Raw genomic sequence first — 26,334 nt, 5'->3', positions numbered from 1 at the left:
TTATCCAGTGTCATTTATCCAGCACTGTTGTGTGCCCAGCACTGTGTAGTTCCCTTTAGGTACATTATTTCAAACATTCCACTGCTTTGCTTTCCTCTCCTGTCATTTTCCTCTTAATGTTCTCTGTAAATTGTGTGAGGAACTGGCTGGTCCACTCACGAAATCCTTTTCAGATCCTAGCACTGTTGCTGCTGCGTATGTATATAATTTCCTCCAAAGCCATGATTCTTAATCATAAAACCTCCAGACCTCACTGTGCATGTATTTACTTAGGTACTTACTTTATAGCTTTTCCTTTTGGATGAAGATAGTTCCTGTATTACAAGTTTGTTCATGTTAACCAGATGTTTAAGGTTTGTTGTGTGGCTAGCTTGTTCATACTGTTTTAGCTTTGTTTGCATGTGTGAGGCCAGATGCCATGTAGTCTTCAGGTTAGCATTTGGGTGCTAGCATTTGAGACTAGGTTTATTTTCAAAGCCGTTAAGAGAGTAAAGGGAGTACTTAAGGGAGACAGTTCCAATGACTAGTTTGAAAAGCTCTTAAAGCACACAAACACAACATGAAGGAAGGGAGGCAAAGAGAAGGCAGGTCACATTTTGGGTGGGATGGGTGTGGTAATGGAGAAAGAGGAAAGGAAAGGCCAGCACAGATGTAGATGGGAAAGGCAATGTATCCTTCGTGTACCCTGAATAAGGGAGGCTTATAGGATGATAAATTATTAAAATATCCACGTATTTTAGGATAAAAGTAGTGAAAGGTCGCCCCCTACTGTCAGTTCATTGTAAACGGAAGAGAAGGTTGTAGCTGCTCCTTCTGGTTTAGATCATAAATACACTCCTCACGTGCTTCAGGAGGCCTGCAGTGCTCAAATGTGCACGAGGACGGGGCTGAAGGCCACTCTGAGCATGTATGGGTGCTGCTTACTCCTATTCTAGGCTGGACTTTTATTAGAACTTTGGAAAAGACAGTCAAAAAGTATATTGAACACTTGGTGCAAGGGAGTACTAAGAAACAAAAATGTGTATATAGACCTGAAGGTTCCTGGCCTCTGCTTTGATCATGAAGTTCTACATTTTAAAGTATGTAACATCTTAGTAATATAGTGGTTAGGATTGTGGACTCTGAAGTCACACTGCTGTGGTTTATATGCCTGCTTGATTTGGGGCCTTGGACTTGCTGAAACCCTGTGTACCTCAGATTCCTAAATTGTGAAGTTGGGATAATAAGTGTTTCTAGCTTCATAAGGTTATAAGGTTTCATGATTTACGCATAAAAACCCTTAACAGAATAGTAGGAGCTGAAGAAACGTTGAGTGTTATACATAGTATCTGGAAGTCAGATATCCATGTGGGGTGGGAGGAACTTAGTTTGCCCCTTTTTGCACGTCTGTTTTTGCTTACAGGGTTTCCTCTGCCTGGGATCCTTTATCCTATAATGTCTGCCTTTTGGACACTTATTCTTTGCAACTCAAATGTCACTTTATGGTTTTTCAGACCACTTTCCAAAGAATTTCTTTTTCTCTGTTCCCATACTACCTCATAATACATTTGACTTCATATGTACAGCATTAGTTATGTGTTCATGTGGCTCTCAAGATGAGGATATTTCTTAATCACCTTTTTATTCCATGCAGTAGAGCCTGGCCTATAGTTGGTGTGTTAATCAGGGTTCTCCAGAGAAACAGTACTAATAGGATGTGTGTGTGTGTATAGATACTGGGTTTAAGGAATTGGCTTACATGATTGTAGGGGCTGGCACTTCCAAAATTTGCAGGGCAGGCTGGCAGGCTGGAGACATAGGGAAGAGTTGATGTTGAAGCTTGAGTCCAAAGGCAGTCTAGAGGCAGAATTCCTTCTTCCTCAGGTGACCTCAGTCTTCAACTGATTGATCGAGGTCCACCACATTATGGATGGTAATCTGTATTACTTAAGGTCCACTGATTTAAATGTTAGTCTCATCTAAAAAATACCTTCACAGCAACATCTAGACTGGTATTTGACCAATTATCTAGATACTGTGGTCTAGCCAAGTTGCCACATAGAAATAATCATCAGAGTTGAGATTGAATTGAATCTAGTGTGAGATTGTGCAGACATTAAAAATAGCTATAATAAAAAACTGCATTACATAAATGCCAAATAAGGAATGTTACAATAAAAAGATTTAATTCCTGCAAATCAAACATGGACAAGGAGACTGTAATCCTTGGATACCTAAGGCGCTGCTTCTATGACTAATTCCATATTCAATTAGACTGAAAAATAATGATAGCCAGACCCAAGATCTTGGGAATCAAAGGAGTTCAGAGATCATGGGTGTACTGGACTGTAGAGGAACAATGCCACATCTACTGTTTAGATTTCCACCTGCCCTATCAGCTAGGGCCTGTCCAGAACTCTTAAGAATGGCTTCAGGGAAGAGCTGGGCAGTTTTAGAGCAGGCTCAACAGATGAGCGTGTCTTAGACTTGCCGCCTGGTAAAGCACAGATGGGATAATGCTGCCATCTTGTGGTAGGTCCTCGTAGCTCACCTCGTTCTACAAAGTCTGTTGTCTCAAATGGTTCGATGAAGCAGTTTGGCCTAAGCATTTTTAATTATAGCTTTTTAAGTAAATCAAGATTTTCTGTATGCTTTGAACTTTAAACAGTGAGGTGTTTGAAACTGATCTGTGTGAAACATTTGATAGGATTTAACACTATATTTTCCTAGCTTTTTGAGTCTCCTAGTTTGATGTTAGGCATGAGTTTTTTGTTTTTTGTTTTTTTCTTTTTTTCCCTTCTCCAGTGATAATCAATTAATATATCATCGTCAACCATGCTCAGAATCCTCTTCTAGGAAAAGCATTCCAGGCCAAAGACCTTGCTGTGGGCGAAAGCCCCAGGAGTTCCCTGTTTTTGTTTCCCTGACGCTCCACATTGGGCCTCAGCTGGTAGGATCTGGGGTGGGGACCTGGCCCAAGGGCAGCCAACCCGTGGGCTAATTGGTGAAAAATTAGCCTGGCAGGAAAAACTCTGCCTGCATGGGGACTTCAGAGACTCTCCTTGGCTTAGCCAATTACCGTCTGGGAATATGTGTTAGAGTCCTCATTCAGAGATCATCAGCTGTTTAGGAGAAGAAGGAGCAAGGAGAAGACACACAGAGGCTGACAGAGAGCAGCTGAGTGTTAACTGGGGAGGCGTAGGGATCCATGAACTACTTCTGAAAGGGGACAAGATCATCAAACCGCTCAAAATGCCTTGGATCCTGAGCAGTTTTCCTGTACAAGGCTCTGTGTGACCTGAGTGCTGAGCTTTTCTTGGGTTCCTATGGGATTTGATTACTGGTAAAATTCCTGTTTTCCATGGATATTCTACAATACCATCTTCTGGTCCCCTGCTTCCTCCATTTATGAGAGAACCTTAACAAATCTCTATTTATTGCAACTATAAGCATCTGACATCATTGTCTTTTAGGTTGCTCTAGCATATTATATTTTTTAAAGTGTTTTAGTATACATTAATTTAATAAGGATGCTGCTTAGGAGTGTATGCATTTCGATGCCTACTGATCCAGGAATTCAAGGAAGAAGATATTGGTGACCAGCACTCAGGTGCAGTCCTGCTGTCAGACACATGCCTGCTCTCATTGCTTGCTGGGTTTTTTCCCCTTGTTTTGTCCAATTTCTTTCTTATTCTCATCTTGGTTGAATTTCTAATCCAAGATCTACTTCCAGCTTACTCCCAAGCCTAAATTCAGAGCCCCAGCTCTCTTGAGTGTCTGATATATGCCAAGGGCTTGACACATGTTAATTCGGAACAACAGCCTTTGGAGGTTATCACCATACCACAGTATTGTTATCACCGTTTTGCAGATGAGGAGATTTTGCAGATGAGGACAGCTGAGATTCATTGAGTCTGAGTAACTGCACAGGATCACACAGCTGTAAGTGGTGGAGCTGGGATTTGATTCTGGAAAAACCCCAAAGCTACTGCATTGCAGGGGAATTGTCTCCTGCTGGAGATCCTAGAAACAGAGATAGAAATAGATTTCTGGAGTTTACTTTAAATCTTTTGATAAAACTATAGTGATGATGGGGAATTATATGGATACACAATTTCATCTGCTAATTCTCTTAGTCCGGTCTGATAATATTGGAAGAACAGATGTGGAGGAGGCGTGAATTTCCCCCTTAGGGAGAGCCTAGTGGTAAGAATACACAGAACTCTTCTTTGATTCTCCTGCAAGGCTGTTTTAATTCTAGACTGACCCTGAAGCTTCACACCTCTGTGATAGGAAGAAGCAACAGTGAGACGAACTGGGTCAGATGTGGCTCAGGAGCTATCCCTTGAGATGATACTGATGCTGTAATAGACAGAAGAAGGGCGAAGCTGCCAGGAGAAATGGGCAACTCCAGAACGGCCAAGACATGCCCATCATGGCTATTTTGAGACATTTCACCGCCAACGTCACCGCCTTGAGAAAGCTATCTTTGATGTGGCCCTACTGGGCCAACATTTCTGAATCTCCAGCCTACCACTCAGCTCCATCTCTTTTGCACCCTTATGGTTTTGAGGGAAGAGCATGGCTAGGGTTAGAAGCCAGGTCTTCTCACTGGAGGGCCCTGAGCAATTCAGTTTCCCTCAGGGGTAAATATGCACACAGGAGGTGACCCCTAAGACTCTCCCAGCACTAACATTCTGAGACACCTTGTGTCCCCTGGCTCCCAAGAAGAGTTGACTTATGGGCTATTATTTTCACTTAATGATAGCACCAATCCTTCTGCTTGGTGCAGTGGCAGGATCCAGTCAAATGCACTCACCTCAGTTGAGATGCTTCTGGCCTTTCCCTCACAGCCTGGCCTCAGACAAATCCTGAGGTCTGTGAATTTACCCTCTCAGAATGGGGGAGCAGGGAAGAGGTTGCTTCTGAATGAGGGCAGGTGTTCTTTCCTGTCTGGATTGGAAGAATAATGGCAAGGAGAGAGGCGGTGAGGCACATGTGAGTCACCTTGCCCCTTGGCGGTCTGCCCTGGAGCCGCCTTCTCCTGACTCAGCCTCCTCTCCCCCAGAGAAGCGTCATCCTGAGCAGCAGCTTGTGCTACCTTACAAGTCAGACCTGTTAAAGATGCAGACTGGCATTTAAAGCAGGCTGTGTCACACCCACCCAAATCTTCGTTCTGGGCTCCTATCTGGTCATGGGAACATGCCTCACACACCTCTAACTGCAGGGACCACAGCTGACCAAGGGCCGCAGCTGCTGTGCTCTGAGACCTACCTGCATCTGCACCAAGGCACGCTTTCTACAGGCTGCTCCTAGCCAATGTCTGCTCCTGGGAGACATGGGACTTCTCTGATGGTCAGCTGTGGCTCAAAGACTCTCCATTGGCTTTACTGAAGCTCTGCTTGGCAGTTTAGGATGCTTCCTCCCAACCTTCCTTTCTCCTCTTCTTCAGTCTGGCAGACAGTTCAGGAAGGAACAAAGAGGCCGAGGGAAGTGGGCATGCTGGAAGGGCTCCATTATGTAAGGCCAAAAGACCCACCAGAGGATATGTCTCATGAGAAGGCACACAGGACACACCATTCACCCAGCCATCAAAACATGCTGGTGAGAGGGGCACCAACATGAGTGAGAAGTCCTGCAGGCCAGGGGTGATGGAAGCAGAGGAGGTTACAAACCGAGCTTGTTTGCATCTGAGGGATGATAGAAGCCGGAGGCGGCACTTAACTGCCCACACCCGGGAGGCCATAATCACCTTATTCAGCGAAAGGCCAAGTTGGAGGGCAGTCAGTGGGCTTTACCAGCAGGGGTTGTGGGGATGGTTAATGGTGCATGGCATCAATTTTGCACCTAGGGACAAAATAAGCAGACAGTCGACAAGGGTGCAGCTTAGCCTCTCTAACAGGGGTCAGCACGCTTTCAGGTAAAGGGCTTGGTAGTAAGTATTTTAGCCTTTGCAGGTCACATGTTCTCTGTCACAGCTGCTCGACTCAGCCGTTGTAGCACAAAAGCAGCCAGAGATGATACGTAAACAAATGAGTGTAGCTGTGTTTCAATAAAACTTCATTTATGAAAACAGGTGGTTGGTTGGATTTGGTTCACGGGCCATTGTTTGCTGATCCCTTATCTATTAACAAAAAAGAAAACTTGGAGGAGCAAGAGGCTGAGGGCGGTCACTCCAATAAAAAGTCATATCTCTTGCTTGGTTCCCAGAATTGAGTCAATTTTCAGATCTAGAGCCCACGGACTGAAGAGGTGCCTGGAGGAAGGACCCTGCAACCTTATGGCAAGTACATACCATGATGATTCCCTCAGTCCTTCCTCAAAGGAACCTATGGCCATTTACTTGGGTGACTGTACATGGGGAAGGGGAAGTAATCAGACATTTCTAGGACTATTGGACAAAGGGTCTGTGTGGACACTGATGCCTAAAGACCCAGAGAAGCATCATAGCCCTCTTGTGGGAATGGGAGCCTATGAGGACCATGTGAAAAATGAGGTCCTGGAGAAAGTCCAGCTTACAATGGGCCCACTGGATCCACAGATGCATCTACTCATACTGCATCTTTTCCCACCACTGACACCTCCAACCCGATGGGGGTCAGCTGGCAGGGCTGCCTGCACTGTGGCTTGCTGTTGCAACACCCTTTCCTGCTCCAGCCTCACTCAAAGTTGGCAGCCTCCGCGTCACACAGTATATGGGCCAGAGAAATATCCCTGGGGTAGAATGTGTTGCCTCCAGAACACAAAGGTCTACAAGGCACTGTGCTTCCTTCTTTGTGACAGAATTGTAAGATACAGAAATTTGTCTTTTATTTTAGAAGGGGATATCCAGAATACCCCTGACTACTGGGTTTCTAAAAACATCATTGAAACGTCCTGTTTCTGACGCTTCATAGGGTTTATTTCCCATCCCCTGAAATACAAGCATCTCATCGAGGCCTGTAGCATACTAGCCCCCTCTTGCTCATCCTGTCCAATCAGCTGGACATCATCTGTGTGAAATGATTAGTGTGATTTTTCTCTTGGAAGCTAAGAGTTCAGATATCTCAGACTATACTATCATAGGAGATGGAAGAGTTAACATAACCCCGAGGCAAACTGTAAATGAATATTGTCTGTTTTCTTGCCCTCAGAGCTTCAGGCAGCACTTCTATCTGGAGGCATAAGGAATGTCTGATCCACAGGTATGGAATTGCATCTAGCAGTGCATCCAATCAGGGGATCTACTTCAGGCGGAGGTGTGGGAGTGGGTCACGACCATGGGATCCTCTGGTTGTGTCATCCATTGCCCTACCCAGAAGCGACTGGCCTTACAGAGTGTTAGAATGGCCTTCTAAAGTTTCAGCTTAAGTGCCAGCTCTGAGAAAGCACTCTGAAAGGATGGAGTGCCGTCCTTCAGGACACGGCGTATTTGTTAAATCAGAGACCTCTGTGGTGCTGTGTTTTCATTAGGAAGGATGTAAGGGTCTGGAAACCAAGGGGTGAAAGCAGGAATGGCTTCATTTACCATCATTCCTAATGACCCACTGAGGGATGTTGGGCTTCCTTTCCTTGCAGTTCTGGGCTCTGCGTGGTTGGAGGCCCTGGTCTCCAAAGGGAACACACTCTTGCCAGGGGCACAGTGAAGGTTCCATTGAATTATCAGTTATGTCTGCTGACAGGGACCAGCAGGCAAGAGAGAAGTTGCCATACTGGCAGGAGTAACTGATCCTGGTCATCAGGAGGAGGAAGGCTGCTTTTACATAGTGGGGACAAGGAGGAATTTGTGTGGGACTCAGGTGATTCACGTTGCACCCCTGTATAGCTGAATAGACACGCGCAGCATCCCAGCTGAGGAGGGTATGATTATCAACTGTTCAAAGCCGCAGGAATAAAGGTTTGGGTCACACCACCAGGTAAGCCACCAAGACCTGCCAAGGTGAGAGCTGAGAGGTGAAGGGAATTTAGAATGGATGGTAGAGAAGGGAGAGGGTGAGTACTAATTGTGGTCCTGGGCTTGACTGTGGTGATCTCAGGAAACTAATTCATCCAATAAGCTCCGTCTTCTGAGTTGCCCCTTAAGGGGAAGGCCAAAAGGCCCATGGAAGGGCTGCTCCCTGCACTTGTGTGGAGAAGTAGACCTACGCGGCACAAGGGGTGGACTATGGCAGCCAGGAGACCGTGGCTCCTGGCCTTCCACTGCAGTGACCCCAATTGACCAAAGGCCCCAGCTACTTCATTCTGAAATCCACCGTCACATTTGTGCTGAGGCACACTTCTCCCAGGCTGCTCCTAGCCGGTGACTGAACTCAGCAGGGTTATTAAGGCAGGCCCCTTCCTGGGAGCTGGGCTACCTACGTAATTTTCAGGACCCAGTGCAAAATGAAAATGCAGGGCCTCTTGTTCAAATTTTATTAAGAACTTCAAGATGGCAGCAGCAGAGCATTAAACCAAGAGTGGGCCCTGTGTGACTATAGGTCACTTTCCTGTTAAGCAGACTCTGCCTGGGGACAATGGGACTCCTCTAATGACTGACTTTGGCTCGAGGACTCCCCAACAGCTTTGCTGAACCTTCCTTAAACTACACAGCTGGCTAGGAAGCTTCCGCTCAACCTTTCATCACTCTCTTCTTTTAGGATCAGACTTGCATCGTAGTCTGATGGCTATCCCAGCCATTTCCATCCCCCCTCGCCCCCCATTTTCTCTCTCAAGAGTTTCCAAATAAAATCCTTTAATTCTATGTTGGTGTCTGCTTCTCAGAATGCCTAGGCTAAAGCAGCCCCTTAATCCTGTGATCCTATCACACATGTATGTAACAAACACTTCAACATAACTTTGAGGTTTTTCTTCCCAACAATAGAAACAATTTAGACTCCCTGTCTCCTGGATCCTAGCTGGATACTTCTTATCCGTAAAATGACCTGATTTCAAATGTGCATGATGGTTCTACAGAGGTTAAACTTTTGTATCCCATTTTCATCATGACTTGTGTCCTGACTGACAAGGCTGACTGTATTTGGGGCGTGGGGTTGTATTAGAGGTTAGAACTCCTGGGAGAGGAAGAGATATCTGAGAATGGTGAGAAATCATTGAGAGGAAAGAGAACGGGAGTAAGACAGAAGGAGAAAAGTAGAGCACAGCTGAGAGAAAACAAGGAGGCCTAAAGTGGTGTTTCCTGGAGAAGGACCCTGGGCAGGGCCCCTTTGGATCTTCCATGTTGGCAGCCCAGGACTGATGCTATTGACTGATGGAAAGAGACTAGTTGCTTTCACTCACTGCTCTCTTTGGGCCCCCAGCTATTTTTTGGGGGTTGTGTCAATTGTCCAAGTGTAACAGAGTTACCCCAAAGCAGGCCCAAGCTCCCTCCATTCTTAATGCTCCGCTCCAGGCCCTCCAGGGAAATGCTCGCTGCCCAGACCTCAGCTTTGCAATGTCATAGCCTTCCAGAGCTCCCTTCTAGATAGACTTTTCATGTTTTTTCAAAACATGTCTAGAAAAGAGATGGATGAACTAGTAGAAGAGTTGCTACCTGCTCCATGGGTCAGGAAGGCCTTCAGCCCCCATATTCTCCCCAACTCCTGAGGTTTTCATTGAATACTAGCCCTCCAGGTGCTGATCAGATGTGAGTGATAAATTTACCGGATATTTTAGCAGACCTTTGAGGCAGCCTGTTTTAGCTTCTTTTTGGGGCTTATACTCGTACGTAGGAACCATTCTTAGAAACCAACACACTTATTGAGTAAAAGACATAGTGCTAAGCCCTGGGGATGAGAAGATGGAGAAGACAGTTCCTGTTTTCAGTGGGTTTCTATTTTTCTTGGGGAGACACAGTTTGTCCCTCTATACGTAACTTTATTAAAGGGAGCAGTAAGTAACCACGCCGTGAAGTACCATAGGGACGGAGACTAGGAAGGAAGGGACTTGCTGCTGGCACTAAGGCAGGTTTGGGAAGAAGCGTCTTGAAGGAACTGACACTGACAAGGAGCCAACCATCAGCTACAAAGGAGCCCCTCCCGCTCACCAGCTGTTGCTCTTGCAGCAGAAGGAACACCCGCAAGCATTCATCTGCCCTGGAGGATGGACTGGGCCTCCCCCACTTCTGGCTTCCTCTCTTGGGAGCATCGCTCCCACTCTCAGTGTAATGTTATGTTTAAGGGGCACTTTGCAGTGCAGTCCATCTGCCTATGCAGTAAATAGTTAGCTTTTCCACATCTCAAATAATCCCCATCTTTAGGAACTAAGTCTAACAATCGTACACCAGGCCCAATATTCGTGCTGTTCCATTTGTCTTAGGGTGGGCATGCTGCACTTCTTTCTCTTCAGTATCTAGTATAACATCTGCCTGAACATTGGATAAAACAGAAATTATGATACTATAGTTTACTGCCTACCATTCACGGAAAACTTATTCTATGTCAATCACTTTATATGTGTGTATATGTATTAACTCATTTAATTTTCATAAGGATCCTATGAGGTAGGTACTTAGAAAAATACCCATTTTACTGATGCAGTTAACTGAGGCATAATAATACACTCTTTTTGAGAGTAGTAGTGTACAAACACAAATATAACCTTTGGTCTTCATAGTCCCACATACTCTGAGGTCTTCATGGCCCAAGGGACATAGTGTTTATTCTTCCAGCATATCCTTGAGGTAGTAGGACATATTTTATCTCTGTTTTACACATGAGGAGATTCAGGCAAAAAGAATTGTCCAAAACTGAGTTTTGGGTTAAGTTTCTGAGAAAGACTGGATTCCAGATTCAGTATTTTTCTTACATCCTAGGAGACCCCTCTTGATGGAGTCTGAGCTTGCCTGAGCCACACCCTTGTTCTACGGCACTCTAATATATATGTATTTAGCAGAAGCCTTTTTTCCTCTAAAACTGAAGATTTTCACTATTGTACTACCTTGCTTATGTATGTAGAAACAATATATAATAAGATCTTATATTTATGGAGTTTATAGTAGACGTCTTCCTTTTTATCCCATTGCCAAATCAACTCCTTTCTCCGTAAGGGAGAAATACCCATCCTACAAGTCCTGGTGGAAGTCACAGGGGCCAAGTATGCCCTCTTTCTGCTTCAACAGCTACCGTCTGGCCTTTGACATAGATTTGGTCAATGGACACTCCCACGGAGCATTTGAATTCTCACTCCCTTGGTACTTGTGTCATTCACTCCAGAGTCATTTGGGAAGGCAATGGGAGTATTCTTGGGGTGGCCAGACTGTTTCTGCTGAAAGATAATGTTATTCTTTCTGCTTTTTGATTCTACAGAGCTGTCCTGATTCCCGTCCACTTTTCCTGCCATCATTACTCCATCATTTTGAAGGTTCTGTGAACTGAGAGCCTTTAGTATCTGTTTTCTACATAAGGTATCCAGAGCTGGTTTCTTGTTTGCAACAGAGAATGCTGATTAAGAGAGAACTCTTTGTATTTGTGAAGCATCTCCAGACACATTAGTCTTTCTGGTCTGAGAAACAACTTGATCTTTTATGTAACAGATGAGGAAACTCTAGCTACCCTGTAGCCTGGTAGCAATATTAGTTATTATTTGATATGCAGGATGGCTGTGAGAAAAAAAGCATGTTTGGGAGGTGTTGGGGCTGCCTTTTAAAAACTTGGCATAATTCAGTCCACAGTCATTCTGCTCTGTTTGTCTGCCTAGCCCTCTCTGTTTCTGAGACTGCCTGTGGCCTGGCGGGATGAACAGTGTCTGTGCTGCTCCTCCATCCCTGTAGTGGGGACATAGGAGGAACTCATCCCCACTCCCCCCCAGTCTCACAGCAGCTCCTGAGAAGCTGGTGTCACCTCTGCTGAACTGCTCTCTCAGCTAGGGAGGGGTGAGCCTTTTCTCTAGCCACTCACTCACCCAGGGAAGAATTTGCTACAGAGCAGGCATGAAGGTGGGGTGTCCTGAGCGGCACAGCCAAGGGTCCCACTATTTAAAGCTGCATTCCTGCAGGAACAGCCTCTCTACCGTGCTCTTCCTTCTGCACCTGCCCTTTCCCGTACTCCAGAGGCTCCCTTTCCCTCGTCCAGTCCCTATTTCCGCCCAGTCCTGTTGCCAGCCCTTCCTGCTCTTGAGCCTGCGTGTGTTCCCAGAGCCCCGTTGGTTTGCTTTTCCTTCTCTTGGATGTTTTTGAATTGAGATGTGTTCCTCTCAGTGCCAGCCCCTCCTCTGCCCCCCTTTTAATGATGCTTCTCCTAGATTCCCGTCTCCCCAGGCGCACTTTCACTATTTTGCAAGCCCCACGTGGGTAGGAATGGAGTCTGATTTTATCAACACTGTCATCCAACCGGGGAGCAGGCACAGGCCTTGCTTGACACGTGGGTGGCAGGGACTTGGGGAGTATCCATCAGATGAAAGCATGACTGCATGAGTGAGTGAGTAACTCTCAGCCCCCTTGCTGGCTGTCTGATGTTACAACCCTGCTCTTCTTCGAAGGACAAGGAGGAATTTTAGGTGAGAGAATGAATACACGTACAAGCCTTCAGCATGTGGGATCTGCTCAGGACACATTCCTTACCTCTGAATTTGATTCCACACCTGCCGACCACGAACCACCCAGCAAGCAGCACATCTCCTGTGATTTTTTCCTGCCTATATCCTTCCCATCGAAACCACGGCTTCTTAACTGGGGCTGAGAGGTTGGGTGGAGCATTTTGGAAATATGGGGGGGTATTTTTATTTGCAAGATGATTTGGACCTAATTTATTGGGATTTAGAGGCTGGGAGCCAGGGATAGCAACATCCTGTGCAGTGTGGGCAGTGCCATCCGACAGTTAACCGTCACAAGTCCTGCGTGATTTCTGGTGTCTGTCCCCTCTTGCCTCAACATTCAAGTATGCAGAAACTACATTATTTTGGGGGTAAAATAAATTAGGTTCTAGTTCAGATAATTACAAATATCATGCATTTTTGCATGGTTTTAATACACTGGAATTTCCAGGAATGCATCTATTGGAAAAACTGAGATTATACTTATTTTGTTCAGAGATTTTTATACCACAGTTGTTCACCATTTCAGCAAATCATGTCACAGAAGCAATGCTGCAGGTGGAATTGAGTTGCCAATAAAAGTTCACAGTCTGCCTTTGTAGCTACAGTGTTCACAGTGATTTTACCAGAGATGCAATCAGTCCTTCTAACTGAGGGTGAAAAATGTTGATTGAAACAAAAAAAATTTTTAAATTATTTAAAATTCACAAAATGAAATAAATGTAAAAAAATATAAATAATTATACTTTCAAGGATTTTTTTTGGAGGGAAAGTTTGTAATACATCTGAAGTTATTAAAGCTTCTAAATTATTCTTTTTTTTTAAAGATTTTATTTTTCCTTTTTCTCTCAAAGCCCCCTGGTACATAGTTGTATATTTTTAGTTGTGGGTCCTTCTAGTTGTGGCATGTGGGATGCCGCCTCAGCGTGGCCTGATGAGTGGTGCCATGTCCATGCCCAGGATTCGAACTGAAGAAACCCCGGGCTGCCAAAGTGGAGCGAGCGAACTTAACCACTCGGCCACAGGGCCAGCCCCTAAATTATTGAGCCCCTTTTTATTGAGGAATAATTGACAGAAAACATTATATTAGTTTCAGGTTACAACATAATGATTTGATATTTATATATATTGCAAAACGATCACCACAATGTCTAGTTAACATCCATCACCATTCATAGTTACAGAATTTTTTGTGTGTAACGAGAACTTTTACGATTTACTCTCTTAGCAACTTTCAAATATGCAATACAGTATTATTAGCTATAGTCTATGCTGTACCTTATGTCCCCATGATTTATTTATTTTATAACTGGAAGTTTGTACCTTTTGACCCTCTTCATCCATTTCACCCACCTTTCTATCTCCTGCCTTTGGCAACCACCAGTCTGTTCTCTGTATCTATGAGGTTGGGTTTTTTGTTTTTGTTTTTTTTTAGATTCCACATGTAAGTGAGGTCATATGGTGTTTAGCTTTCTGTGTCTGTCTTATTTCACTTAGCATAATGCCCTCAAGGTCCAGCCATGTTGTTGCAAATGGCAAGATTTCATTTTTATTTGTGTCTGAATAATATTCCATTGTGTGTGTGTATATGTATCTCTATATATACACCACATTTACCATTGATGGACACTTATATTGTTTCAATATCTTGCCTATTGTAAATAATGCTGCAGTGAACATGTCTTTCATGTATCTTTTAGAGTTAGTGTTTTCATTTTCTTTGACTAGATACCCAGAAGTGGAATTTCTGGATCATATGGTGGTTCTATTTTTAATTTTTCGCGGAACATCCATACTGTTTTCCATAGTGGCTGCACCAATTTACATTTCTACACAGTGCACAAAGTTTCCTTTTTCTCCACATCCTTGCCAACAGATGTTATTTCTTGTCTTTTTGATGACAGCCATTCTATCAGGTCTGAGATGACATCCCATTGTGGTTTTAATTTGCATTTCCTTGATGGTCAGTGATGTAGAGTCTCTTTTCATGTACCTGTTGGCCATCTGTAGGTCTTTCTATGGAAAAATGTCTATTCAGATCCTCTGCCCATTTTTTAATTGGATTGTTTGTTTGCTATTGAGTTATATGAGTTCTTTACATATTTTAGATATTAACGCCTTATCAGATGTATGATTTGCTTTATATTTATAAAATAAATATATTTTATATTTTGTATATAAAATATACTTTATATTTTGCTAATATTTTCGCTCATTTGGTAGGTTGCCTTTTTCATTTTGTTAATGGTTTCCCTTGCTGTGCTTTTGGTTTGATGGAGTCCCACTTGTTTATTTTTGCTATTGTTGCCTTTGCTTTTGGTGTCAAATCCAAAAAATCATTGCCAAGACCAATGTCAAGGAGCTTATACCTATGTTTTCTTCTAGGAGTTATATGGTTTCAGGTCTTATATTCAAGTCTTTAATCTATTTTGAGTTAATTTTTGTGTGTGGTGTAAGATAGTGGTCCGGTTTCATTCTTTTGCGCGTGGCTGTCCAGTTTTCCCAGCAACATTTGTTGAAGAGACTATCCTTTCCCCGTTGTATATTCTTGGCTCCTTTATCATAAATTAATTGGCCATGTATGAACGGGTTTATTTCTGGGCTCTCTGTTCTGTTCCATCCATCTACATGTTTGTTTTTATGCCAATACCATACTGTTTTGATTACTATAGATTTGTAATATATAATTTGAAATCAGGAAGCATGATGCCTCTACCTTTGTTCTTTTTTCTCGAGATAGCTTTGGTTATTGGGGTTTTGTGGTTCCATACAAATTTTAGGATGGTGTGCTCTATTTCTGTGAAAAACGTCACTGGAATTTTGATAGGGATTGCATTGAATCTGTAGATTGCTTTGGGTAGTTTGGACATTTTAACAATATTAATTCTTCCAATCCATGAGCACGAACTATCTTTCCATTTATTTGTGTCTTCTGTCTTTTCTTTCGTCAGTGTCTTACAGTCTTCAATGTCTCACAGCTTAAAATTGCGTAAGACTTTCACGGCACCCGTATTTATTCTAAAAAGGAGCTACTAAATCTGATATGGTGGAGAACCCCTCGTCTACACTTTGCAACCCCCTAGAAAGAGCAGCCAGTTGAAAATGTCTAGTCATGAAAGTAGGACGGAACACGGTGCGGAGGCCAGTGGCTGGAAGCCAGCTGACCCGGGCCTACGCCCTGAGGGAAAAGCACGGCTCCAGCGTTCACCAAGGCAAGTCCTGGGGCTTCTCTGGGCCTCTGCTGCCGCATCTGTGAAATGAGCGCAGGCGCAGCTGTCTCTCTGGGCAGTCGTGGGAACCAGGTGAGAAGCACAGGAGGCCCTGGAGGACCCCGCCAAACTACCCTGGCCGCCATCCACAGCCCCGCCTCCACCTTTGTCCCTCCCAGTTACGCAATGCTATTGGCGCTGGCGGAGGAGGGGTGAAAAGAGAGGGGAAGGGAGAGGGCAGAGGAGGGGGGATCATTTTTTGTGCCATGTACCCCTTTGACAGTTTTGGAAGGACTAAGGACACCTTCTCAGAACAATGCTTTTAAAGATATAAAATAAAAGCGGGGGGGGGGGGGGCGGGGAGCAGTGGCAGGGGTAGGGGCGGAAGGGGAAGAGGTGAGGCGGGGCAGGGTAGGGGCCGGGACACGGGGCGGGGGTGGTATAGTGACAGGTGGCCTCCTTGCCCTCCGCTGTGGCGCACGAGGGCTCTGGCCGCGCTCCGGAGTGCGCTAGGGGTAGGGGCGAGTCTGCTCCCGGGCAGCGCCCCGGGCCAGTTGTACCCGCGTCCCCGGCCCTGTCCTCTGTGCGGCTCAAAGCCGGGCGCAGTCTGCGCTTGGCCTCGGTGCCCAGGCTGTGGCGCCGGGCGGGGCTGCGGCGGGGCCTTTCCGGAACTCTCTGGGGGAGACTCGCTCTCCCCGCCTCCAGCCTCCCTCGGGGGGGCCAGCCCGGCAGGGAGCGGCAGCTTTTGCTGCGCCAACGCTGTGGCCGGAGGCTCCGCTCGCCGCTGGGTAAGAAGCACACGGCGGCTGATCAGGGGAGGGGTCCGGGCGGGGACAGAGGTCCCCCCTGAGGCTGGTCCAACTCTGCTCCCGCAGCTGGGACTCGGCGGATCGGCGCCGCGCGTTCCAGCCCGCTTCACGCTCTCCTTCCCCGGCCCGCGACACCCTGGGCCCGCGCGGTCCTTGTCCGGATCCCGGGTCCTGGGACTCTTGCTTCCTTCCAGGAGTGTTGGGCCTCGGGGGCGCCCAGAGGTCGAACTGCGAGGGGCGGTTAAAACCCGAAGTATCCGTGGTCTCGGGGTGTGAGAATTTCTCGGCGTTTTACTGTGTGGGAATTTCTGGCCCTTCACTTGTTGAATGTGTTCCTCAGCGCCGTCCCCGGGGCGCGAGTGGGTGCTCAGCCTCGGGGGTCAGAGATTGACGTCAGCCCATCTGCCTGCAGCGGGGACACATTTATCCCCCGACATTGCGCGTGGGACAGGGGGACGCTCGAGGAGTCTGCTGCGGCTGGAACGAGCGGAGGAGAGCGTTTAGGGCACGTGCGGAGCAGGACTTGGTGGAAATGGCAGAAAGGGTCCTCTAGTGGGACTGCAGTGGGGCTCCTTGCCCTTCCTCTTCTGTCTCTTTTAATTATAAAAACCCCAACCTAGTTTCTTGCTCAAAGACATGATGAGCAGAGCCCCTGGATTTGCCTGCGCTGCCCATTGCTATAGTGTAGGGTTCTGACCCACTTTCATGCCATGTACCCCTTTGGCAGTTCTGAGTGGACTAAGGACCCCTCTCAGAACAATGTTTTTAAAGGTGTAAAATAAAAGGCAGAGTATTAGAAAGGAAACTGTTTCCAAAACACGTGTCAAAATATTAAAAGCGTTTATGTTGTAGTCATACATGTGCCTTAAAAAAAAAATTGTGTTAAATAACAAGAGCTAGCAGTGGATCCAATAGATACGATAATTTTGAAGCAGTAATGAGCATAAACAATATTTCAAGATATAGGCAACACCTGTAGTATAAGAACATATCTGTGATTTCTATTGGTGACAAAGTCATCCTGCTAATAGTTTATTGCCTACGTATACAATGGAAGAAAATGTTAAATTTCAGTTAGAGATGAGTGAAAATAAAGATGTAAATTTTTTTTTTTCCATTCAAGTTCATGAGCCCCAGGTTAAGATCCCTTGATAGTGGAAATGGCACTGCCCAGGAGGTCAAGGGACATGGCTTCTGGTCTTGACACTTCCGTTGACTAGCAACATGACCTTGGCTTTTGAACTTCTTTGTGCCTTAGCTCTTCCGTGTATGGGGGAGATAATTGCGCCTTCCCATGAGTTTAAGGTGCCCAGCACTGCACCTGGTCCAGTCTGTCCCTGGGCTGCAGGCTTCTGGCCATCACCAGTGTATTCCCAATCCTGGAACATGGAATGTACTAAATAAATATTTATTGAATGAATAAGAGGATTGGAGAGGGTTGTTTGTGATTACGTCTAGAAAACCAAAATTCATCAAGGAGGCAACTGGTGGTTTGAGAAATGACTTTATTTAAAATTTGGGCTTTTTATACTGACTGAACAAATATATAAACACATCTGGAGCTGGAATGCTTGAAATGTCAGGGCCCATGGGTGTGTGTGTGGGGGTCTGTGTGGCTTGTGTTCTGCTAGAGAAAATGAAATCGAGTGTGGATAGGAAACTAGGATTTCTTTGCAGAACAGTCTCCTCCATCTTGACTGTGTCTAGGCTTGTTAGTCTGATGTGTTGTAACACAGGAAATGTCATATAGGGAATGAAGACAGATCCATGATGAAGCAATTCTGGGCATAGATTCTCTTTCCTCTTTTCTTTTCACCTTTCCTTGCCCCACCACCCAGTACATAACTCCTCTCTGACTCTGAAGATTTGGTAAATAGGAGCAGTGGGAGTAAGTTGCTAGAAGCTGCCCAGACTAGACCTGAAGTCAATTAGTTGCTTCTTAATTCCCAACCTTAGAAGTCTACATAATCCAACAAATGTGGATGGTAATAGGAAGAAGAAAAGTAGGTCTTGCTAGCCATCCCTCTGATGTAGTTTGTGAAAGTGCTAAATTGGGGCAGGAAGATGCGGAGAGAACTTTGTAAAGAACAGGAAATTTGGAACACACTGGAGCTGTCTATGCCTATAACTTTGGGAAGGGCAAATACTAGTGTTATGGACTAAATTGTGTCCCCTCAAAATTCATGTATTGAAGCCTGAACCCCCAGTACCTCGGAATGTCACTGTATGTATTTGGAGGTAGAGCCTTTAAAAAGGTAGTTAAGGTTAAATGAGATCATAAGGGTGGGGCCCTAAGCCAATATGACTGGTATCCTTATAAGAAGAGGAAGAGACAGCAGGGACATGTGTACACAGAGGGACAACCGTATGAGGACACAATAAGAAGGTGGGCTACCTGTGAGCCAAGGAGAGAGGCTTCAGGAGAAACCAAACCTGCCAACACCTTGACCTTGGACTTCCAGCCTCCAGAACTGTGAGATATACATTTCTGTTCTTTGAGCCACCTGGTCGGAGGTATTTTGTTTTGGCTGCCTGAGCAGACTAATATACAGGCTGGGGAATTTAAAATTGAGTGTGAGCTCCCCATTCTCTCTCTTCCTCTGCTCCACTGACCTTTCAGGCCGTGTATTGCAGATGATGATGCTAAAAGGTGGAAGAGGAAAGCCCAACCCAAATAAGTTTTTTGTACCAAGCTGCTGGTGTTTCTGCTTCAATTTTGCTGTAGGATGGCCTAATGCTAATACAGGCAGACTAATTCCACCTGGACCTTGCCTTTTGAAAACAAAAGCATCTGACCCTTTGGTTCTGCAGTTCCATGGGATCAATTCTTGAGACAATGGATGCCTCATGTTTGAATGCATAAATGGTTCACAGGGTAACTGGAAATATGGAGGTGAAAAGAGTTGGTTAATACATCAAAAGATTATATTGATTCAATTACATAGAGGCCCAAGAGACCTTGATCTTAGACTTCCAGCCTCTAGAACTGTGAGAAAATAAATTCTGTTGTTTAAGCCACCCAGTCTGTAGCATTTTGTTATGACAGCTGTAGCAAATTAATACAGCTCAGCACCCTCTATTCTAAGTCATGATCCCAACATATCCGTCACTTGCTCTTGGGACCCCTCTCCCCACCTACCCAGGAGAATCTCATACTCTCTTTCTACAGACACTCTGTATGGTCCCTGGGATCCTGTCGGCCTTATTCACCTTCCTGATTCTGACTGTTAGGAAAAGCAGAACTTGGCATCTTCAACAAGTGACCAGGCCTCGTCAATGACCGGGCCATGTTGTGCCTTACATGTAGTAGGTGCTTTATAAATGCACGGTGGATGATAGGGTGATGGTGTTGATGATCATCCTTAGGTACCACGGGGTGACTCTCTTCTATTCATAATGAATTTGCAAGTTTTGGCCCTAACCCAGCCTTCAGGGAGCTTTCATTCTGTCCAGCTGGGAACCAGCAGCTCCAGCCCTACGTACAGTAGTGGAGAAGGAATATCTGTGTTTATATCCTGGGACCAATCCCTGACTTCTGGAAGGGAGGCCTCAATAGTGGGGCCTGTAGTGCTTTCATTCCATGATACTTTCCCTGGCAGTTTGCTTTAAGGCAAACCATGATATCTCCATAGGAAAATGATATGTTTTAACAACCACATCATTTATAGTGTAGATTGTGGGAGTATCCCAAGGAGGTTCTGGGTCTAGTAAATGTGGTTTTGTGTCTCTGTGAGCATGTGAGTGGTGCTTGAGATGGGGAGAGGCCATACCATTTTATGGCCATCTGGGTTTGCTTGATGATCGTGAGCCTTTCAAGGTCTAGGTGATCAAATCGAAGTTTGTTTTGAGTCATAGAGTAGGAAGGACCTTTAAAGTCAATTTATTTTATACTCAAAGAATGGGCTTAACTTGGCTAAGTGACTTGCCCATGGCTCCACAACCTCTGTCCTGGTTATAAACCCTTGTCAGTCTTTGCTGCAATAATTTACAGCTCTGATCAATCTAAGGCATTAGTAGAACATGTAGGAAGGGGCCTTTGAAGACAGCCAGTCCAATCCTGTGTTTCATTGATGGAGAAAGCATGGCTCAGAATGGTTAAGGACGAGCCCTACCTGGCACTGCCTGCAATGAGGACCTGAGTCTCCTGACTCCTGACACGCTCTCAGGCAAGGCTTCACTAGGATGGGGAACTGTGTCGTTTGGTTAGACATAGGAAGGACATGAGCTTAGGGAACCTGGCACACCTGTTACCTATCCTACCCCTCATTCTGTCCGAACCATTAAAGGATTGAGTTTGGCGTCCCTTCAATCATGTTCAAACAATAGATGTATAACTTGTAATTAAAGAGTCTTTCTTGATACGTTAAGACCTCACATGCTGGATTCCAGGCAGTAATAGATCTGACTAATTGGCCAGTCCTATTTGTAATGAAACTCTACCCTTCAGAGTCTTCTGTCTGTGAAACTGAGTGGCAATCCCAGCGCTCCTGAGGCTAATGAGTAATTTTACTGTGATCATTTAACAGATTCTGCAGGCCAAGGCATGAGCTGATCCCTGCTGTGTGGCTGGGAGCAAGTTAATTCCACATCAGGCCTCCCTCTCCACTGTGTCATGTTCTGCAGTCTGGGGATGGACACACACAGGCATACGCAGATGTGGAAAGCAGACCTTCAATAGACTTGACTAGAGGCCAGCTGTGAATGATGGAGGGGAACGGGAACTAGATTATGATTATTTATACACCAAAACCCGAGTGGCCAAGCTCCCACTGGCTAAAGGAAGCAGAAAAACAAGGCATTTTCTCCCTATGTAATTCATTCAAAACCTTTGACTTTCAGTTGAAATAATCCAATTGACTGACTTATTGTTTTCTTTTCTGGAGTCAGAATGCAAGAGTTTTCCTTCTGCAAATGTAATTTTTGTTTTCTGCTTGGCAAATGGATGGCTTGGTGAAATTGTCATTGCCTCCCCACTATAATGCTTTCTAATTGTAGAATGGGTGGAGGCTGGGGAAACTTGTAGGAAATTTCTGAGCAGCAAAGGAAGCCACTGTTTTATTGCCAAGTCCTCATTAGTAATTCTTAGTAACTCTTTAAAGAAAATTCCTACAGTTTGCCCCTGAAGAGCTGGGAGCCTAAAGAACCCCAATGGGGCTTAGACCCTGAATCGTCAAGGAGCTGTATACTCTTGTTCTTTTTCCCCGATGATTCGCTCCTGGTCCACTATCGGAGAACTTGCTTCCCAGCTTAATGTTTAAACAAATGTTTGGCCTTATAACAGCTCTGAAATAGAGTTCCAGTGTGGCCCAGCAGGTCTAAATGAAGATTGCTCAATTTTCTGTGTCTGTTAACAATATAGTAATCCAGTTCCTGAACACACAGGCGATGATAAAGCTGCTGTTACTCAAGAGGAGCTGTGCCAAGAGGAAGGGCGCAGCCCATATAATCTCTCTGTAGAACACCACCCATTCAGTTGTCAAGGGGGGTGGTTTCCTTCTCACTCACCTGCTTTGGACCTTTACTGCACTTTGAGTAATACAATACTGTTACTTACAGTATCTTTAGATACCCTCTACATAGCCACCTGTACAACGTCATAGTTCACGTTCTTCCTTCTTTATCCTCTATAGCTGACTTGTCACAAAAATGCCTGCAGCATGTGTTTTGCTTCATCTCTGTTCTCATTGTCTGTTCCAAACCCTCACTGGTGCCTGAATTTCTGAAACAGCCACTTGCCAGATCTTCATAATCCTGGTCTCTCTTGTTACAATAGACAGACTCTTCTCATTCAGCGTAGTCTCCACAATGCCTCGCCCGATGCCTGGCACATGCAAACACTCAAAAATGCTGAATTCAACTGAATTGCTCCACTTCATCTTCTCAGCCTCCTCCAGGGGGTCTTCTAAGATATCAATTTCCTTAAGAACTTCCAAGGACTCTCACTTCCATTAGCGGGAACTACGAGCTCAAATGCACGCCAGGGCTGAGCAGGTGACATAAATGACTAACAGATGCTGAGTGGGGCTGGGGTCACCTGGAACCTCATGTAGGGTCTAGATGGGCAATGACTACTCAGCTCCAGCCAAGTCTTGACATGTGAGAACGTGGACTCAGTGTTGTCAGAGGCCAACCACCTGGAATTTTTTTGGTGAGATGTCCCAAATTTTTAATGTTGGCACTAATTCAAAATTTAAGAAAACACTGTGTCAAATAAAACACAGCTCAGGTCTATATTTGGCAAGCAGGTTGCCACTTTGTGATCTAAGGATGGAATTACAGTTGTCTAGGATTAAGCTCCCAAACCAGAACTTTACGCACATGTGCCTATCCCATCTTCTCTCTCCCTCTTCCCTTGGACATCTGCCCTAGGCTGCCTGCCTCCTTCTCCACAGTTACGGCTATGCTCATTCTAGGAGATTCTGCTTCCCAAACCTCAAACCCAACTGTCCCAAACTTGCCCTTGCCTTGACTGCCTGGTTTTTGCCCACATAATTCCTCTCTCCTCAGCTGCCTGGATGTCAGCTTTGACATTTTTTCCTCCCAGGATCCCTTCCTACCTCTCATCCAATTATTCTCTTCCTCCCACCTTGGTCTTATCTGAATCTTCCTAGTATATTTGATGCTAGCACCTATTCAGGCCCTTATCACTCACACCTAGACTACTCCTAACTGACTTTCACAACTGGTTTTGTCCCTCCAATTTAATTTGCTTCCTGACACTAGAGTCATTTTCTCAAAGCTGCCCCCTCTGTTCTATCACTTCTTAAAACTTTGATTTTCAATATAAAACCTCAGTTTCCTAGCATGGCCCTTTATAATTGGGCTATCATATTTCTTCCTTGTCTCTTCTCAACATCAGTCAAGTCTGGTTGGCTTTCCATTGCCCAGACACGCTCTAGGCCTTCCTACCTTATCAGTCAGGGTCTCTGGGAAACAGATGGCATATTTGAACAGCATTATTAAGAAGGGTTTAGTAAAATAACCATTTATAAAGGTATGGGTGGGGTTGAGGGGAGCCAGTAAGAGTGGTGAAGCAATTAGATTGATTTGGGGCCTGAAGAAGCAAGTAGAGGGAGTGATTACTAGAACCTTGAGAAAGAACTGTGGTTGAGGGCTACCCCACAGGAGCCAAGGCCTTCAGCTGAGGCATACAGCCGTTGCTGAGCTGAGGCATCCTCTAGTCTACTGGTGCCTCCCATTGGCTGAACCCAACTGGAAGCCAGAGGACAAAGGAGGCCAGTTGATGCCTCTCTTACAGGTCAGCTCTCAGGACTCAGAGCAGGGCACAGAAGGCTGGAGAGAGATCTGGAGGGCAGCCACCATCTCTCTGATTCATTTACTGATGCTGTTCTTCCTCTGGGTGTCCCTTCCCATAGCATTTCCATTTGTCAACATGCTGCCAGTCTTTAACCTCCTGCTCAGATTCTATCTGTTTCACCAAGCTTTCACTTTCCTTCCACTAATCCAGAGATGATATAGGTGTTGGAAAATAAAGGTACTTCACTTTTTGGTAACTGTTCCTGAGGACGTGGCTGTGCTCACACTTGGTAGACTGCAGAGGTTTTCTGCTTGCTGCCACCAACTGTCTGGACCATCCCAGGGGATGACAAGAAGGGCCCAGACACTCTATGAGTGTCAGTGGGGACAGATGGGACCAGAGTCTGGAAGCAGAATCAAGCTGGGCTGGACTTTGGGCCATGGGTAAGATGAGGAAAAAAGAAAGGGCATTTCGGGAGGGTGTAATGGGAGGACGAGGGGCTGACATGTGCTCCATCCCACTAGAACAGAAGCTCTGTCTGCACAAGGACCTGATGTGACACATTCCTTGCTTTTCTCCCAGCACCTATCACGGGGCCTGGCACGATGAAGGATCTCAGTAATTGTCTTAGTCCGTTCGAGCTGCTATAACAAAATATCACAGACTGGGTAGCTTACAAACCACAGAAGTTTGTTTCTCACAGTTCTGGATGCTGGAAGTCCAACATCAAGGTGCCAGCATAGTCGAGTGAGGGTCTTTTTCCCAGTTCATAGCCAATGCCTTTTCACTGTTTCCTTACATGGTAGAAGGGGCTTGGGATCTCTCTGGACCCTCTTTTATGAGGGCACTAATCCCATTCAGGAGGGCTCCATCCTCATGACCTAATCATCTCCCAAAGACCCCACCAACTAATACCATCACCACTGGGGGTTAGGATGTCAACATATGCGTTTTAGGGGGACACAATCATTCAGACCATAGAATGAACTAATGAAATAAGTGGATTTATTTAATACCTTTACATGTCAGATGTGTACACAATGAATGAAAGTGGAACTTAGTTCATTCAAAAAAACTGTATTGAGTTTGGAGGAAAACCCAAAGCTCTGGGACATACCTACTCAAGCTCAAAAGAGAAGGATGTGCACTTTCTAACTACCCTTAACATGCCGATATTTAAATGAGACCTTCTAACATTAAAAATACTTTCCCCTCAAATTTGGCTCACCTTATTCTTGGCTTACATTTTCAGTAGCTGGCAAGCTCTGCTGTTCTTCTCTTAGCATCTAAAGCTAGTGCACTGGGACTGGGACCAGGACTGAGGTGGGGAAATTTCTGTTCATCAGTGCAGTCTTTGTATGTAGCAGATACTCAATGAACACTTGTGGAAACATTCTTAGATATGGCAGAATTGTGACCATGCAGATTTCATGTAACTCTATTGTTTCCATAAAGATATACTTACACATTTAGCATAGCTAAATGTAATTTAATTTGCATACCTTTTGTGCAGGCAATAAATCTGTAAATAAAAATATAACCTTGATTATGTTTCCTGATTTTTGGTTCTGCATATTTAGCCATGCTATGATTGAGACAAGTTCAGAAGAAGTATACACCTGGATTTGTACATATATTTATAGCCTGTAGAAGACTCTTCCTTAGACACCTTTCTGAGCACTTCTGGCTGAGGACACTTCCCCTTTGTTTTTTATTTTTATTTTTTGAGGAAGATTAGCCCTGAGCTAACATCTGCCGCCAATCCTCCTCTTTTAGCTGAGGCAGACTGGCCCTGAGCTAACATCTGTGCCCATCTTCCTCTACTTTATATGTGGGACGCCTGCCACAGCATGGCTTGTCGAGTGGTGGGTAGATCCCCACCCAGGATCTGAACCGGCGAACCCCGGGCTGCCGAAGCAGAAGGTGCGAACTTAACCACTGTGCCACTGGTTGGCCCCAACACTTCCACTTCATCAAGGTTAAATGGATAAAAGAGATGTGAGAACTTTCCTTCATGGAGAAGATAGCTCAGGTTTCAGTACAGCAGCTGATAGAGTGTGTGACAAAGGAAAGGCAGGCCTGATGCTGTATTCTTCCAGAGTCATCATCGCATTAAAAAATCATACTGTAGCTATGTTATTTAGTTGCAAAAATTTGGACTACTCACCCACATAATTATAACATTCGAAAGTAATATGTAATTAAATCGCTTTTTAAATGCCGCCTGACAGTTCAGCGGATATGTAAGGAGAAGGAGCAGAGCCAAAATTTGTTAAACATGTAAAATCTTCCATCTGACTCAACAGTTGGTGAATGCTTTTAAATGTAGGTGTATTAGAACCTGCCTGGGATTTGCTTTAATCAGGGATGGTGAGGCCAGCACATCAGGAGGTGACTCCTGTGGAGGAAGGTTTTACTCTGAGTTCCTCAGGAACATAAGGTGTGGGGCCACACAGGGAAGCACCCAGGTTGGTCGGGAGGCAGAAAAATTGAGGGGAAAGCGTGACAAACCTGCATTGTGGTTTCATGAGGTAGGGGGAACAGGCTGACCAGGTTTGGGATTGGCCAATTTGAGTAATTTTACTGGGCTCTG

General features: G+C 45.2%; 1 protein-coding gene and 1 long non-coding RNA gene across 6 annotated transcripts in view; both read left to right on the top strand.

The window, feature by feature from the left end:
• The first annotated feature begins 7,111 nt into the window (after nucleotides 1–7,111).
• LOC139044576 (uncharacterized) lies at nucleotides 7,112–12,536 on the top strand. Its single transcript, XR_011501641.1, has 3 exons — nucleotides 7,112–7,163; nucleotides 11,241–11,338; nucleotides 12,412–12,536. It is a non-coding gene; the product is annotated as an uncharacterized lncRNA (long non-coding RNA).
• A 3,022-nt stretch (nucleotides 12,537–15,558) lies between these two features.
• The window catches only part of SQOR (sulfide quinone oxidoreductase), a 44,699-nt gene continuing 33,923 nt past the window's right edge, over nucleotides 15,559–26,334 (top strand). Inside the window, exon 1 of one of the 5 annotated variants that reach the window (XM_070504488.1) lies at nucleotides 15,559–15,767. The gene's annotated coding sequence lies outside the window, so the exon portion shown is untranslated. Of the gene's footprint in view, nucleotides 15,768–16,115; nucleotides 16,463–18,815; nucleotides 18,957–26,334 lie in introns of those variants that run through there. The other 4 variants (XM_070504486.1, XM_014847023.3, XM_044764953.2 and 1 more) reach the window with 4 other exon arrangements.

The sequence above is a fragment of the Equus asinus genome, chromosome 2 (genome assembly GCF_041296235.1).
Source record: "Equus asinus isolate D_3611 breed Donkey chromosome 2, EquAss-T2T_v2, whole genome shotgun sequence".
NCBI lineage: Eukaryota > Metazoa > Chordata > Mammalia > Perissodactyla > Equidae > Equus > Equus asinus.
This window is presented reverse-complemented; position numbering and strand designations above follow the sequence as displayed.